This window comes from Equus asinus, chromosome 10 (genome assembly GCF_041296235.1).
Source record: "Equus asinus isolate D_3611 breed Donkey chromosome 10, EquAss-T2T_v2, whole genome shotgun sequence".
In the NCBI taxonomy this organism is placed as follows: domain Eukaryota; kingdom Metazoa; phylum Chordata; class Mammalia; order Perissodactyla; family Equidae; genus Equus; species Equus asinus.
The window spans coordinates 26,130,779-26,143,536 of record NC_091799.1 but is presented as its reverse complement, the minus strand read 5'-3'; positions in this window follow the sequence as shown (position 1 = coordinate 26,143,536).

Here is a 12,758-nt window from a genome sequence, read left to right as displayed (position 1 = left end):
TGTCCTGGTCTTGCATAGACAGTACCACACACAGTCACCATAGGCTCTTCCATTTTCCTCAGTGTCTTCTTTACCCTCCATTCAGGCACCAAGTCCTGTGGATTCTGGCCGTCATCATATCTCCCATCTTGATAGCCTTCTCTTTGATAGCTCAGGAGAAAAAAAATAACAGTAGGGATTTTATTGATATGGCGGCTATCTCTCAGGACTTAAGCTAAAGGATCAATGCATATGAGGCTCAGGAAGACAAGATGGCCCTCAGAGGGGCAAGATACTAAAATGGAAGGCCGATCAACAGGCAAGATAAGTGATCATTTCGGCATCCTAAAGATGTCTCACTTCCACTGGTATAACATGCTAAGGGAGAAAAGAGGATTCTCTATCTATAGAAGTCTTTTCAAAATCTAAGCCAGCGTCTGTTCTGCTAGCTTATCCGGCTTAACGGAGAGAAATCGAGCTACTTATGCTGGGCCTGTGGATGCAGGAGCTGTGTAGAATGTATTTTAAAAGAAGTGTTAAAACAATTGCAACGTTAAAAGCAGAGAGATCATTGTTTTAATTACCGGCTGTGTGATTTTGGAGTATGTGACTTCACCTCTCTGAGATCTGTTTTCCTCCTTGGTGGTTAAAGATCATAATATGTATCTCATGGGGCTTTTATGAAGATGAAATATGTGTAATTGATCTGGCACATAGGAGGAAATCAATAAATGGTAGCTATTATCAATACTATTGTGGGTGATAAAATAAGTAAGACACAGCTGTTTTGTTCTGATAAGAAAGTGAGAAGCAAATGGACATTTATTGAATAATATTTAATGAATGACAATTATATGTCATATCGTCTGAGTGTATATATTTACATGTATGTATACAAACACATAATCAATGCTTGCTGCTAATAATTGATAGTTGTTAAAAGTTAATGATTGTTAACTGGTAATAGTTGTAAACAGGATCTTAACTTTGACAATAGAATCCCTTATTAAGATGATAAAATGAAATCCCAATAAAAACTATGGATTCCAAGCTCCAGGGGACACCTGGTTAGTGAGCACATCAATGTACTGGAAGGGCAAGGTGGTCTGATTCCACAGAGAGAGAGCACCGAAGTTCTGTGTTCAGGACTCCTCCAGACCTCACCCTGTGTATCTCTTTGCTTGGCTGTTCCTGTGTTATGTCCTTTGTACTAAAACTGCAATCATAAATATAGCACTTTCCTAAGTTCTGTACATCATTCTAGCAAATTATTGAATTTGAAGGGGTCATGGAAACGATTAACGATTGAATTTGTAGCCAATCAGTCAGAAACGTGAGTGGCCCAGGGACCCCATGAACTTGCGGCTGGCATCCGAAATGAAAACAGTCTTGTGGATCCTTTTAGGGGGTCTGTGCTAACATTGAGGGGTTAGTGCCAGAGTTGAATTGTAGTACACCAGTTAGCATTGGAACAGTTCGGGTTGAAACAGAGCAGTCAACCTCAAGTAGTAATCCACCATTTAACAAGCTAAAAAAAAAAATTACACAATCATTTTAATCGATGCATTAAAACAGTCCAGAAACTTCAACATTTATGATAAAAACTCTCAGAAGATCGAACAGAGAATTTTCTCAGCGTGATAAGAAGTATTTATTTTTAAAAACACAAAAAACTCTAGGTGATATTATACCTAACAGTGAAAGCCAATGTTTTTGCCCTAAGATTGGTAACAAGGTGAAGATATCCATTCTCACCACTCTTATTCAACACAGTACTAGAAGTTATGTCCAGTGAAATAAGACACAAAAATGAAAAAAGGCACACAGATCAGAAAAGAATAAATAAAAATTTCCCTGTTCGAAAATGACATAATTGTCTACACAGACAAGCCCAAGGAATGCTTAAAAAAAGAAAAAAAACCCACCTAGAACTATTAAGTGAGTTTAACAAGGTGTCATAGAATATGAGATAAATGTAAAAAATAAATTGTATTTCTTTACATTAACAATGAACATGGGGACACAAAAATTAATAATATACTATTTCTAATCATCGAAATAAGAAAGAAAATCACTGGAAAAAAAGTGTAAATCTAACAAAAAAATGTATAGGGCTCATTTGCTGAACACTACACAAGAAAGAGGAAAAATCAAAGAGCTAAATAAATGGAGAAACATCTCATTCTCATGAATTGGAAGACTCAACATAGAAAAGATGTCAATTCTCCCAAATTGATATTCAGTTTTAACTCAATTTCTATCCAAATTTCACCAAGATTATTTTGTAGACACTGAGAAGATTATTCTGAAATTCTGAAAAAGAAGAATAAAGTGGTGGGAATGAATCTGCCTGATCTCCAGACTGATTATAGTAAGCTCTGTCAACTGAGATGGTGTCGTACTGGCATAGGGATCAACACATAGATCAGTGGAACAGAATAGAGAACCCAGAAACAGAGCCACAAAAATGTGCTCAGCTGATTTTTGGCAAAATTGCTGCTTTAAGCCACTAAGTTTGCAGTAATTTGTTATGGCAGAAACTGAAAGCTAATACAGAGTCCTCACTAATTATTAAGAATGTAAATGAGACCCAAGACCAAAAATTTGAGGACCACTTTCCTGTGATCTTGGGCAAATATTGCAAATGTTGCTAGCCTCAGTTTCTACATCTGTAAAATAAGGATAACAATTTTCCCAAAATAAAAGGGCTGTTTTGAGCATCCAATGAGATCATTCAATTAAAGTAAATAGCAAATTGCCTGGCATTTGGTTAATGTTAATATGTGTTGGCTATTATTATTGGCAGAACTGTAGTTGGTTAGATCAAAGTCACAGAGAAAAGAGGAAGGTAACGAAAAGTGCTAAAAATGAATAAACACAGTAAATAAAAGTCCTAAAAGTATCTTTTCCTTTAATGAACCAGATTTGACTGCAGTAAAAATACACTCTGTTTGGTGACCCTTCTCCTGAATCACTTTTTATTGTTCTGAAAATATTGATCTCTTGAGGCAGGTTCTCCCCCAAAGTTTTATAAATACTATAATTCTTAAAACAACAGCAACAACAGTTCTTAAGAAACGCACTAGCTCTTACCGATTTGAAATACAATGGCTGTACTTACATTTTTAATTTTATTTCATTTCTGCGTAGCTTGGCAAATTGCTTGTGTAAGAAAGGCCTGGCGTTTTCACAAATTATCTTGGTACTCAAGGGCACATTTTTCTGAGCCTGGTCTTTTAGTCATCTGTCTTAGGAAAGATGAGCATAGAAAGATCTCCTTTTTCCAAACCACTGGATAGATCAACTGGTGTCATCTTCAGGAGGTGAGCACTGATGGACAGCACATCCTGTTTAGAGACCAGACTGAACCTCACAACCCAAAAAACAAACAAAAACAAAACTAATATTTTTAGCCTTCCATCACATCTTGTAATCTCAAAGCTGAGGTTCATGAGGGGTTGCTGTTTCTTTATTCACCTGCCCGACCATTAAATATATATTGCACAGGTACTAGGAGCGAGATAGTTTCCTCCCTTTATTGCGGAATGAAATTATTTTGTCCATTTGTCCTCTACCTGCTTATTGTCTGTCACCCCCAATTGATGATAAATTCCAGGAGGATAGAGACGTCACAGGACTTTTCTCTGCAGTCTAGTGCCCAGATCTATGTCCGTCATAGTCAGTGCTCAAAACATGTTTGAATAAACGGATAAGGGAATCGTTAGCTAAATAGTCTCACCCCTATTGGGTTTGGGCTACACTGTCCAACTGGTAGCCACACATGGTTATTAAGTCCTTGAAATGTGGCTAATTCAGAGAGAAAAATGCTGTAAGTATAAAATACACATTAGATTTCACGATCCAGTTAAAAACAAAGGTACAATATTGCATTAATAATTTTTACATTGGTGCTGTGTTGAAATAATAATATTTTGAATATATTGGGTTAAATAAAATAAATTATTGAATATTTTAAAAGTTAACTTCACTTTTTTCTTTTTTTTACTTTTTAAAATGTGGCTACTGGAAAATTATAAATTTCGTATGTAGTTCCACTTTTGCGGCTTGCATTCTGTTTCCACTGGAAAGCACTGGTCTACAATGATAGTCATGAAAAGAAACTCCAAGAAATACATAGCTATGGATAGGTTGATTAATACAAGAGCCAGGCAGAAGCAGGAAATACTTAGAAGAAATTCAGATTCTGGCTCTAGGCAGCTTGGAGAGTGAATAGTCCAACTTAAAAGAGGTGGAGCCAGTACTTCCAGCAGGGCATCTAATAGAAGCTAGATGACACAACCACACTTGGAATCTGGGAAGACGTGGACTAGGGTTAAGGCTGCCAGAACCACATAGCAGACACCCTCAGAAACCGCATCCCTCCCCTTGCTGTGTGACCTAAATGCTATCAGGATGGTGGGCAGCGATTAATGGTGACAGCTTTATGAGCACAGCGGTACGTAGGGACACAGACGAGGAGCTCCCCAGCCACTCAGGAGGGACTTTTAAAGACCATTAAATCAATGCTGTGATATTTTATGTTTCACTCCAACAGTCCTGGCTTCAGATGGGCCAATTCAGAGAGGCATCAGTGTATGCGTGCATGAGGCATCTAGAATTACAGTGGAAGGCTGTGATAACAGGTTGGTTCTGCTTTGCTTTAGATGCTTTAGGGGCTTGGAGAATTGCACAGGTGGCAAGCCTTGTCTTAGGGGGTTTTCCCAGTGGGGAGAGGCCTTTTCTTGTTGTAAAGAAGGTCAAGGATGTTAGCGCTGTTATGGCTCTGAGATTTTTCTCAACCGCTTCTTCATAAACCATAGTGGGCAGGGGACACAGCCAACAATGCAGATATTCTGCTTTTGTCTGAAGCCTGGGGCTCAGGATTCTGTGTTTTTAAACCTGAGTGATTCTGATGCTGATGGCCTGCGTGGCCCACAATTATCTGGGATATCGTTTGTCTCATAGGTCAGATGAGAAAATTGAGGTCCCCAAAAGAAAAGGAACTTGTCCAAATTTCCATTGAATCCTGACTTCTGGGGATGTAGCAATGATGTTTTTAATGGTTCACTGAGCCAAACCGTGACGGGACTTTGGCAAAATTGTTGAGCTAAATATTTGAAGGAGAGGGGTGGGTGGGTGGCGCTTTATGATCTTGAATGTATTCCCCGACTCAGATGACAATTCTGCTCCTCTCCTGGGCTCAGTTGCCTGCCGAAATAGAAGTTTTCTGTATGACCTTGCATCTCTCAAAACATGTGAAATGAGATGTTAAATGGTGCTTCCAGGAGGCTGAGTTCAAGGGTAAAATTAGATTTTGAAACTACTAGGTTTCAAAGCTAAACAAGGTTTCTGCTTCTTTATATTTACTTTTTGTTTATTTACAGCAGGGCTCATCAGGGCTTTTAATATAATAGTGTCACACACTTTATTTTACCACAGACATGTCACAAAACTCTAGATGGGGAAACAACAGGGACTCTAGCGTATTAAATGTTATATATTTTTAAATACCCATTAGTTCCTGCAATTACAACCACTCTCTCGTGAGGGAAGGGCTATGATTATAACCTTCGCCAGTTAATGGATGAGGAAACGAAGGTGCAGGTGGTTAAGTGAATTACCCAGAAGCACAGAATTAGTAAGTGGTAAAGCCCTTTCTCAAACCCATTTCTTCAGGTACCAAATCTGGGGCTCTTTCTCACGTTTCTGTGGGTTGGGTAATGGGAAAGTAACCTAGGAGTCTCATTTAGGAAAGGGACAGTTTCCTCAAATTACTTTGCACCTTCCCCCCCGCCCCGACCCAACTAGCAGCCTGCAAACAAAAGCATAGCAGTTTTAACACCTCAGATGGAGAATCTGTGAATAAATTGGTTTGCCACCTGTCTGCTCTCAACCCTGTGGATCGTGTGTTCTCTCTATTGCTAATTAATATTTAACTTAAAAAAAACCAAACAAATTTTTTTAAAAAACTAAGAACATGGAAAATATTTTAAAGTGATTTTAATGCTCACATGCTGGTGACAATTATGACATTTAAGGACAGAGTAAAATCAGGAATGAAGAGGCCCTTCTCAGTGACCAACCTGATCCCCAGGCCTTTCTATCTCTGTGAGGCTGGCAGGCTCCCCTCATCTCCAGATCCACTCCCAGGAAAGCCAGGTATGACCAGGAAAGAGAGACCTTTTGAAGCTTACCAGTGAGGACCCAGAATCAAGCATGAGCCTCTGAAAGTTGGTTAACAGACACCAGCTACTTTGTGATAACATGGAATGATGGATGATCTCGTCCTCTAGTCTCTAACCATGGCACGTTTCTGGCAGCCACACCACACAGCAGAGTTCCCAATCTTCTACCTTCTCTACATGCCCCTGGCTGGTTGGCTTGAGTGTTGTGTCATAACTTGACAGTCTCTCTGAACCTAGATTCTGCTTTTCCTTTTAGGGGCTTTCCAATTCTTTTTGTCCTTGTATTTGCTCTGAGAGGACTATGATGAGTCTCAGGCATATTTTAATAAATAAGACAAACGGATGGCCTCCTTGGGCATTTTGTGAGCACGGTTGTCTGTATGTGCATGCATATGTGTGTATGTGTATGCAATGCCTATGTATGAGTGTGCATGTTTGAATGCATGTTAGTGTTTCCTTGCCGAGTGCATTGACAGGAAGGAAAGGCATTCACTAGAACCTCACTGCCACATTGTAAACTCGTGTTCTTTCCCTATAAAAACACCTCTGCAAATGACAAATTCAACCATTAATTATTCAAGACCACAGCTCTCCTGGCCTCCAGCACTGTGGAAGCCCTCGTAGAAGAAAGTGACAGGACTTGCACAAGGGAAGCAGCACACAGAGATATTCCAAAACACCCCACACAATTGCATTTTTCATTTCTATTTCAAAACAAACCACCCAGTGCTATAAGTACAGAGTAGTAATGACACCATGGCTTGGACACTCCCTTGTGACCATGATCCCACTATCCTTGGAGAGTTCTCCACCACCTTGTCAGAGCTGAAATGTCCCCTTGTAACAGCTTCTGTTGGTCCTAAGTGGCCCTGTAGAGCTTCAAGGAGCTAACCTCTCTCTTCTTCTGCCTTTAGTATCTTTCCTCAGGCTTCTTCAGGAAAAAATAAATAGTTTTAGATGATGAATAAATAAATTTCCTTTACAATACTTAGAACTTACTGAAAAATAAGATTCAAGAAACATACCCATGAAATTCAAACATCCCAGATTTGCTACCAATAAAAGTTTATTTGGAAGGGAAACCAGATCACCAGTCATTAAGGGTGCCATTTTACTCTACCCTTGAATTAAATTTACCCATCCATCATAGGCAGCACTGGACCATGCACACTTCATCCCCCAATCTGGGGAGGGACTGCATCTATAAGCTAACCATTATAAAAATGGAGACATCTGGGTCCTGTAGACAGGCTGACTCTAAAAGAGAGAGCTTGGAAAGGCCTGAGATGTGCAAGCTCAGCAATCACATAAGTGAATACCTATCCTCTTGGGAAGAGGGAGTGTGAAGCCAGAAAGAAAGAGAAAGTCTCTTTCCTCTCTTAGGCAGTGGGATAAAAATTTCCCTCCCATCATGGGCACTTGAGTTGTGAGGAAGAGCATCATCCCTGCCCCCTCCCTAGCAATTGATATCCCTTGTTCTGCTGTCCTTGTTAACTCATCATCCTGGTTGGCCTTCCCTGAAAGTCATTTATGGTTCAAATTTCCCTTTTACTTGTGAGCCTGAGAAGAGATAAAACTTGGTGTCTAGGGAGGGAAGAGTTCAGTTGACGAAACTGAGGTCCAGAGTGGTTAAGTGGCTGCTTCAAGATTCCACACTGGGACATCAAACCCAAGCCCCCTCCCCGTCTGAGGTTCTTTGCCACAGCACCCCTTGCTGCCAAGCTGGCTCCCCAGGTGTGGACCATTAGCAGTGCAGGCTATTGTTACAGTATTATCTGTCACATGAAATAATGATTCTGAGATCCCGGCAGCCTGAGCCAGATGAAAACTGGCAGCCCCAGGAGGAGAGAGCATTTGACTCACCACAGCCCCTTAATCCATCCTGCCTTCTCCCTCCCCTTGCAGGGAACGGGGAGGGTTGTAATGTGTCTCTATTGCCTTAGCGAGAAAGCAGATGTTGAAAGCAAGCTGGGAGCAGCCCACCAGAAAAGCAAAATGGAGTATTCTGTTTTTTAAAGGAAGCTTTTGATCAAAAGGCAGAGAAATGAGAACAAAGGGCTAAAGATGAGACAAAATGGTTAAAGGGAGAGAAAGAAAAAGGTTTCATTGTGCTGGAGCCTGAGGATGAGAAAAAAGAGAGAGGTAGCCAGCCCTCATTAATGGAATCCCACACCTTGCACACCCTTGACGGGTGACATCTACGAGGATCTTGTACAATTGGTCTGGTTTCGCAGCCAATCGGAAGTGCAGCACTAAACGTGATCTATTTTAAATGTATTGCAGTTGAATTATTTAATTCAAAATTTAGCTAGTGCCACAGGCACTGGAGCGGGAGCAAGAAGAATGAACAAAATTATTTTATTGGAAAATGGTTTAATTTTTAATTATGAGATGGGGCACTTTGGGGGAATGCAGTGATTGGTCCGTGAAAGCTCTGTCTCCTGGATTCACGTGGAGTCATGACAGGCCCTTCAGCGTATTTAATTATCCTGTCCTGGTGTCTGTCCGCTGACTCTGAGAACCAACAGGGAGCAGAGGCACAAATAGCATAATTATAATAATAACAATGATAATTGCGACTCGTGTTTGTGTAGAGGAAATTTCCACTGATTTTCTTCATTGCTATAGATACCATAAGGTAACCTTGAAATCTTTTTGTCTTCTTGTATAAAAGGTGGAAAGGATACAAAGCCTTTGGAGACAGTAGAAGAAAGATTCGGAGTGGGAATGAGGAATGTCAGATTCTACTTGTCTTGTTGCTACAGTAACTAGAATCGTGTCACCTTGAGCAAGTCACTTTACCTCCCTTGTCCTCAACCGCCTTAATATATAATAAGGCCATTTGAGTCAGCAGACATTTGTGACCCTTTCTGACTTTAAAATGTGCCTTTCATACATGATCCTAAACCAGATTCTATTCCCTGTAGATTAGGCTCTTTAGGAATCTAAACAAACATTTCATTCTACTAAATATCTTTCTATTAGTGTATCATTTAATAACTCTTTACTGAACGGTATTGCATTGTGATCCATAATTATCACTCAGAGTCACACAGACTTGGATTTGAACTCAAATTATGCTGATTCCTAGCCTGATAGCCCTGGACAAGTTAATTGATTTCTCTGAGCCGTATCTTCCTAAAATTGGGAGAATGATAGTACTTACTTCAAGGTTTGTGGTGAAAATTAAATGAAGCAATCCATGTAAACTGCTTAAAAGTGCTGTTACAAAGTAGGGACTTAATAAATGTTAGCTCCCATTGTCGCCATTATCATCACCTTCATCGCCATCACCATCATAGTCACTCTCGTCACCATCACTGTCATCATCATCATCTCCATCACCTCCATCGCCAACATCACCATCACCATCATAATATGCTAGACTTTCTCATAGACGATGGGAATATGAAGCTGAATATTAGGTAGTTCCTGTTATTAAAGAGACATTAATATTCAAAGGAAAATAGACAAACTATAAATGTTGTCATTTAGGTTGGAACAAAGAGCTCTGCGACTACAGAAAAAAGGGGAAACTGAGGTCCATAGAGATCACTTGACTTGTCTAAGACCATCTAGTATGTTATCCATAGCACTGGCACCCGAAGCCCAGTGTTCTCTGTATCAAAAGAAAACCTTTACAAGAAGATATTTCAATAAACTAATTGAAATTAATATCATGAGTCTAACCTTTGTAAATTATTGAGTTTCTTCTATTTCCCCACACCTCAAGGACTAGTGAATGAAGAGGATTAGTATTTTCTATTCACAACTCGATTTGGAGTCAATAACAAATGGCGGAAAAATTATATATTTACATACATATGTGTGTACTCATGTGAATGTGTAAGCATAGATGTGCAGAAAAATGTGCATCTTTAAGCACATGTAGCCACGTATAGAGATCCCAATTCAGTCCCCATGCACACACATTAGTATAAGCTTAAGCACATGGGCGTGCTCATGCCCACGTGCACATCCATATGTGGCCATGCATATATTTATACACAGGCATGCATGTGTCCAAACACACATCCGCACAGATACATATGCACAGAGGGTATTTTGACAACACTATGAACAGCTCCAGCAGCAAACACTGTGGAGGTTCCTATAATTTAACTTGGCAATTGTCACTAAACTCCAATTCTGGTTCAAGAGGAGCCAGAATCTCCAGCTGCACTGAGGCCTTAGCTCTTAATCAACTTAAGTCAAATAAAACAATACTTTAAAACATTGGTTTTCTGTGTATCTGTACAATTTAAAATATATAGCTTACACTTCATTCCAAATAAATCAGAAAATGCTAAATCAAGAACAGAACTTGACAGTGGTTTTCAAACTTCAGTGCCATAACAACCATAGGAGCTTGCTTAAGATGCCAATCATTCATCTTCATCTCCTGAGATTCTGACTTAGTTTTGGGCAAGGCCTAGGAATCTGCATTGAACAAGCCTCGCCAGTGATTTAGTTGCTGGTGGTCCATGGAATACCTTTGAGAAACACTCAATTAGAGATTATCTAAGTCTCCTCATTTTTCAAAGAGGGTATAGAGAGATCCCAAATGGTGAAGTGACTTTCCAAAGTTCCACTATGATTAATGGCATGATTGGGTGTGTAACACAGATCTTGTCCCCGTGTCTCAACAAGGCAGTATATGAAGTTATTATTTTGCCCAGGTAAGTCTCTCAACTTCCAACAGGATGTTAAGCTTCCCAGGGTAATGTTGTTCTCTTTTCTCTCTCTCTGTCTCTGTCTCTGTCTCTCTCTCTCTCTATATATATATATCTCCAGTATTTGAATATGCATGATCAACCAAATGAAGAGAGTAAGCAGTGGATAAATATATAGGAAAAATATCTTGATGGAAAGGTCGATGACTGAATTGGAAAAGAGTAAATATACATTGAGTTCTTATTTTGTGGTAGGTACTATGTTAGAACTTTGTATCCATTAGAACTGTGATTGCCTGCAAATAACAGAAAACCTGACTAGAGTGGCTGAAACTAACAGAAGTTTATTTTTATCATCCAAAAAGGGTCCAGAGTGAGGAAATATTTTGACTGCATAATGATACTGAGACTGATCTCTATATATTGATAGTTTTCTTTACCATTTCTTAACATTTGTCAAGTCATAGTCACAAGATGGTTGCTACAGCTCCAGACATTGCATTTGAATTCAAGGCCAGAAGAAAACTGGGGAGACATACCAGCTTAATTTGTCTCTTTTATTGAGGAAGAAAAGCTTTCCTAGAAAATTTCATCAGGTTTTTGGCTTATATATCATTGGGGGAGTATTTAGCTAGGAATTTGCTTTCCGAAACAAAATGGATTATGTCAGCAAAGATGAAGAGGGGATGGCTTTGGGATATTTTGCATCATCACACTTATATCATAGTGGAAAAGGGAAGGAATAATCCATGTAGTACAAAGACAAAACAGTAGTCTTTTCTTTGCCAATATTTTGTAGCTGATGGTGAAAAAGTCATCTTTGCATGCAACAGGCAGTATTTAAGTTTCCTTTACATACCAAGAACTGAACTAGGTGCTGTAAACATAAAGTAGAAATAGTCATGGTTCAAGTCTTCATTTTACAGTCAAGGATACAGCCATGAGAGCAGCATTGCAAATCAATGTAATATGTACTACAATGGAGACAAAGCGTTCTATTGTTACATGTCATTTCTATGTTCCTTATAGTGTTTATTTGTTCTCTGTATGTCTTTCAATAAAGAACTAAAACCCACGAAGATTAATATGATCAAAACTGGGATCACCTCACTAGACTCATTTTGTATTACTTTCTCCCTCACTCTGGGCACACATCTATGACAATGTTTCTTTAATTCCTATAAGGGGTCAAGCTTATTCCTACCTCAGGCTCTATGCTATTCCCTCTGTCTAGAATATGTTTTACCCACCTCTTCAACACACATTGCCTACCAATCCCTATTCATCATTCAGATCTCAGCTCACATATGATATCTAGACCCTCAGATGAGCTCATAACCCTTGTTGCCACCTTCATAGCACTCATTGTGCCTATTACATCTTGCTAGTATATAATTGAGTGACAATTTGAGTAATATAAGTCTCTCACTCTATATGTCACCCTCCATAAAGGAAGGGGCTATCTGTACCGGGATAATCGTTTTATCTCTAGCACCTAGCACACAGTAGGTACTAAATAAACATCTATTAAATGGATGTATACATGAATGGGAAGAATGAAGCCACAGGTTCTACTTAGGGGTGCCAGGCTCCGCAAAGGATATAGCATTTGAACTTGCCCTCCCTGATCCTCAATTTTCCCATCTTTTAAATGGGTAGGAAACAATGATTGCTAAGGGCTTTCTCAACCTTATTTTTTGCTGACATCTCTTCTTGAACCCTGACTTCAACTCTGTCTTTCTGTGTGATCCTGGGCAATATGCTTAACCACCCTCAGCCTCAGTCTCCTCTGTAAAACAAGTAGAGATGATCTCGAAGGCTCCTTCCACGCCTGAAGCATCAGTGAGTTTTTGAAACTCCAGAAAGAACATGAAAACCACAGGAGGAGAGCGGGAGGGATTCTGCTGAGCTGTGGGGTTTG